At 44.0% G+C, this 5,771-nt stretch overlaps 1 non-coding gene across 1 annotated transcript; it reads left to right on the top strand.

Annotated features, from left to right (window-relative positions):
* The first annotated feature begins 359 nt into the window (after positions 1 to 359).
* Positions 360 to 431, top strand: TRNAT-CGU. The gene has a single exon. It is a non-coding gene; the product is annotated as a tRNA-Thr (tRNA).
* The last annotated feature ends 5,340 nt before the right edge of the window (positions 432 to 5,771 follow it).

The raw sequence follows: 5,771 nt of genomic DNA, 5'->3' as shown, positions 1-5,771 counted from the left end.
GACCTTTCCTGTTCAAAAAAGAAAAAACAGCAAGGAGGGGCACATGGGTTCAGAAAAGTAATTGACTTGGATTTATTTGTTTTCGAAGAGAACAGAGGAAGTAGCAGGAATGCTGTAAACGATGCAGAGTAGTATGTTCTGGTCCTTTGTGCACTCAGCTGGTGCGACTCACTGTCACTGAGAGACATCATCTCTGACGGAGATGCCCTAAGGTTCACTGTCACTGAGTAGTTTGCTTTGGCCGTTTCTGTCGGCGTTGGGCAGAGCACGACCGATCGGGACGTGAGACGCTTTCGGCACGAATTATTAATGCAGTGTCATAAATTAAATCCTCCTCGGGAACTTCAATGTCGTGAGCTGCTTCCGTAGCATAGTGGTATTGCGTTCGCTTCGTAAGCGAAAGGCCGCGAGTTCGATCCTCGCCGGGAGCTTTCCGTTTTTTAGATGTCCGGCAGTCTGGCATTCTTAGGGCATCTCTACCAAAACTTAGAACAATTTTCCGACGGATTTACCGGTTCGGATCAAAAAGTGGCCAAAAGTGCGCATAACGCGAATCGGTGGGCCGGTGACAAAGGATTAACTTGTCAATGCCTACAGATTGTAGACTAGGGTTTTGGTAGAAGTAGAGGGCAAGTAGATCTCGAAGGTTTAGGCGGAAAGTACTCGACGATTATGAAAACTAGGGTTATGTTGACAATAGATTCGATCCTTTTTTGTCCCTCGACTCCCCCTTATATAAGAGGCGGAGCCGAGGGTTTCGTTTCGTACAAGTTACGGAGATCGGGACGGTTTCTAACTCATCCCGCCAGCATTACAAACAACACTTCCTATTACAATTCTAACTTTCCTTAATATATCTTGGGCTCCCGAATCTTCTTATTCTTCGGATAGTGGGCCTTCGCAAACCCCGGTACTATCTTAGGCAGTGCCCATTTGGGATGCCTATGTCGATAGCTCCCGAGATTTTGCTTGAATCGCGAGTCGGGGAAAATCTCCACCGTTTATTTTTATTCGAGAGCTTTATCTTTTCTATACTTCTTCACATAAAATTCTATATTGTACAGGGATAATGGTAGTTGGGGCTAGTTCATCCGACGGATCGGGTACTAGTTAACCGCTCTAGTGGCAATCCGCAAAAACCTACTTCAAGATCACGTCCCCGACATGATCTCGGGATACCGGTGTAAACTTCGACAGGTGCCGCTTAAGGTCTTACCATTCTGTCGAGTCCCGAGTCAAATTTATCGAGTACCTAACGCGTCCGTTAGGATTTTTCTTCGTATCTCGTTGATACGGATAAAAGTAGCAGAGCGCAGTCTTTGGCGATGCCACGCCCAGCGAACGGATCTGGGTCTTACCTTCGCAAATTTGCGGCATTCGAAATTGATCGCAACTTTGGCGTTCGAGAATATATTGTCGAGTGCTTTTCGCCTTTGGAATAGCACATTTTATCGAGTCATATTTGATGACTTATTTTGTCTTCCCGATGGGAGTATATGCGAGTTATTTGTGTAACTCGAAATATACTCACTTCGTTTCTTTATTTTTGATAAAAATTCATCGGGCACGCGAACAGGCGTTCCCGATGGGAGTAGCTCCCGAGGCTACATCCAAGAACTTGTGCTTGGGTGTAGGCTCCACGATTACTATCCATTGCCGCTATATTTATAATCTTTCTCGGTAGTTTTGTATTTATCGGGTGCGCGACCAGCGCTCCCGATGGGAGTAGCCCCCGAGGCTATGGACAAATGCTTGCATTTAGTCATAGGCTCTCACCATTTCTATCTTGTCATTCTCTGAATTTTCTATCTTTCCAAAGTAGCCCCCGAGCATTTGGGCAAAAACTTGTATTTGATCAAAGGCTCCCGAGATAACCTTGTGTTGTCGATAAACTTCTGAAACCTCATAGCCGAATTTTTCTTTATCTTTGACGACGTCATTGCTGATGATAGCCACGATTTCTATTTTGGAAACTGACCATTATCACTTGTTTCGCTGCCTTGTGGGTCCCAATTCCTGTTCTGTCGGACACGTCGTGCAAGTGGGGGACACATGTTCTCCCCTTTTTCTGGCACACGTTCTGTAACCTCGTTAATGTTAAAATACCATTGTGCCCTTGTATCCACGTGGCGACCATCTCGCTGCACTCTTTTCTCATCCAACGGTTCCGTCGGTTCACCGCACCCGTATATAAGGTCTTCTTCTTCTTCCTCGAACACTTCCGCTCGCGCCGTCCCCCGCTTTCCTCTCGCAAAATTTCCTTCCGCGCTCCTCATCTCTCAAAGCTCTTCCCTTTGTAGCCGCACCCTCCGCCATTGTTGATGCCACCGCGTCGATTAACCAGGCACAGCACACCTGACTCATCAATGGCTGCCGCGGATCTAGGAGCGGCGGAGTGGGAGAGGTCCAAGATCACGAACCAGGACCTCAATCTGATGAAAAAGCTGGGGATTATGATGTCTACGTTCCCCCTCCTTTCCTGTAGACAGTGTTGGGCCTCCAAGTGCAGAGGTTTGTAGAACAGCAGCAAGTTTTCCCTTAAGTGGATCACCCAAGGTTTATCGAACTCAGGGAGGAAGAGGTCAAAGATATCCCTCTCATGCAACCCTGCAACCACAAAGCAAGAAGTCTCTTGTGTCCCCAACACACCTAATAGGTGCACTAGTTCGGCGAAGAGATAGTGAAATACAGGTGGTATGAATATATATGAGCAAGTAGCAATGGTGCCGGAAAATAGCTTGTCTGGCGTGTAGTTGATGGTGGTAGTATTGCGAGCAGTAGTAACGCAAGTAAAACAAGAACAAGCGACGATAGCGATATTTAGGAACAAGGCCTAGGGAATAGACTTTCACTAGTGGACACTCTCAACATTGATCACATAACGGAATAGATAAATGCATACTCTACACTTTTGTTGGATGATGAACACATTGCGTAGGATTACACGAACCCTCAATGCCGGAGTTAACAAGCTCCACAATAATGCTCATATTTTAGTAACCTTTAGTGTAAGATAGATCAAAAGACTAAACCAAGTACTAGCATAGCATGCACACCTGTCACCTTCATGCATATGTAGGAGGAATAGATCACATCAATATTATCATAGCAATAGTTAACTTCGCAATCTACAAGAGATCATGATCATAGCATAAACCAAGTACTAACACGGTGCACACACTGTCACCTTTGCACACGTGCAGGAGGAATAAAACTACTTTAATAACACATCACTAGAGTAGCACATAGATAAATTGTGATACGATGCACATTGCAATCATAAAGAGATATAAATAAGCGCTTCACTACGCTCTTCAACAGTGAATAAGTACTTCGTGAAATATAGCCTAAGAGACCCACACGGTGCACACACTGTCACCTTTACACACGTGGGACAAGGAGTCTCCGGGAGATCACATAGGTAAAACCCACTTGACTAGCATAATGACATCTAGATTACAAGCATCATCATATGAATCTCAATCATGTAAGGCAGCTCATGAGATTATTGTATTGAAGTACATAGGAGAGAGATGAACCACATAGCTACCGGTACAGCCCCGAGCCTCGATGGAGAACTACTCCCTCCTCATGGGAGCAGCAGCGGTGATGAAGATGGCGGTGGAGATGGCAGCGGTGTCGATGGAGAAGCCTTCCGGGGCACTTCCCCGCTCCGGCAGGGTGCCGGAACGGAGACTCCTGTCCCCGGATCTTGGCTTCGCGATGACGGCGGCTCCGGAACTTTTCTCGTATCGTGGCTTCCTCCGTAAGGGTTTTCGATGCAGGGGCTTTAAATAGGCGAAGAGGCGGCGCAGGAGGGCTGACAGGGGGGCCACACCATAGGGCGGCGCGGCCCCCCCTCTGGCCGCGCCAAGGTATCATCTGGGGGCCCTGTGGCCCCTCTCTGGTAGTTCTCGTGTGTTCCGGATGGTTCCGGGAAAAATAGGAATCTGGGTCTTGATTTCGTCCGATTCCGAGAATATTTCGTTACTAGGATTTCGAAACCAAAAACAACGAGTAAAACGAGGAACTGGCACTTCGGCATCTTGTTAATAGGTTAGTTCCGGAAAACGCATAAATTTGACATAAAGTATGCATAAAACATGTAGGTATCATCAATAAAGTAGCATGGAACATAAGAAATTATCGATACGTTGGAGACGTATCGGCATCCCCAAGCTTAGTTCCGCTCGTCCCGAGCGGGTAAAACGATAACAAAGAAAATTTCTTAAGTGACATGCCATCATAACCTTGATCATACTATTGTAAGCATATGAGATGAATGCAGCGATCAAAACAATGGTAATGACATGAGTAAACAAGTGAATCATAAAGCAAAGACTTTTCATGAATAGTACTTCAAGACAAGCATAAATAAGTCTTGCATAAGAGTTAACTCATAAAGCAATAAATCAAAGTAGAGGTATTGAAGCAACACAAAGGAAGATTAAGTTTCAGCGGTTGCTTTCAACTTGTAACACATATATCTCATGGATATTGTCAACATAAAGTAATATAACAAGTGCAATATGCAAGTATGTAGGAATCAATGCACAGTTCACACAAGTGTTTGCTTCTTAGGTGGAGGGAGATAGGTAAACCGACTCAACAATAAAAGTAAAAGAATGGTCCTTCAAAGAGGAAAGCATCGATTGCTATATTTGTGCTAGAGCTTTTATTTTGAAAACATAAAGAGAGCATAAAAATAAAGTTTTGAGAGGTGTTTGTTGTTGTCAACGAATGGTAGCGGGTACTCTAACCCCCTTGCCAGACAAACCTTCAAAGAGCGGCTCCCATTTTATTTTATTTTTGAGTGGCACTCCTTCCAACCTTTCTTTCACAAACCATGGCTAACCGAATCCTCGGGTGCACGCCAACAATCTCATACCATGAAGGAGTGCCTTTTTATTTTAGTTTAATTATGATGACACTCCTCCCCACCTTTGCTTTCTCAAGCCATGGCTAACCGAATCCTTCGGGTGCCGTCCAACAATCACATACCATGGAGGAGTGTCTATTTTTGTTAATTAATTTGGGACTCGGGAATCCCATTGCCAGCTCTTTTTGCAAAATTATTGGATAAGCGGATGAAGCCACTAGTCCATTGGTGAAAGTTGCCCAACAAGATTGAAAGATAAACACCACATACTTCCTCATGAGCTATAAAACATTGACACAAATTGAGAAGCATTTTGAATTATTTAAAGGTAGCACTCAAGCAATTTACTTTGGAATGGCAGGAAATACCACATAGTAGGTAGGTATAGTGGACACAAATGGCATAGTGGTTGGCTCAAATATTTTGGATGCATGAGAAGTATTCCCTCTCGATACAAGGTTTAGGCTAGCAAGGTTATTTGAAGAAAACTCAAGGATGAACAAGTGCAGCAAAACTCACATAAAAGACATATTGTAAACATTATAAGACTCTACACTGTCTTCCTTGTTGTTCAAAACTCAATACTAGATATTATCTAGACCTTAGAGAAACCAAATATGCAAATCAAATTTTAGCAAGCTCTATGTATTTCTTCATTAATGGGTGCAAAGCATATGATGCAAGAGCTTAAACATGAGCACAACAATTGCCAAGCATCACATTATCCAAGACATTTTACCAATTACTACATGTAGCATTTTCCAATTCCAACCATATAACAATTTAACGAAGAAGAAACTTCGCCATGAACATTATGAGTAAAGCCTAAGGACATATTTGTCCATATGCAACAGCGGAGCGTGTCTCTCTCCCACAAAGTGAATGCTAGGAT

Source organism: Lolium rigidum, chromosome 5 (genome assembly GCF_022539505.1).
Source record: "Lolium rigidum isolate FL_2022 chromosome 5, APGP_CSIRO_Lrig_0.1, whole genome shotgun sequence".
In the NCBI taxonomy this organism is placed as follows: Eukaryota; Viridiplantae; Streptophyta; class Magnoliopsida; order Poales; family Poaceae; genus Lolium; species Lolium rigidum.
The sequence above is the reverse complement of the archived record's forward strand: the minus strand, read 5'-3'. Positions and strand labels throughout refer to the sequence as shown.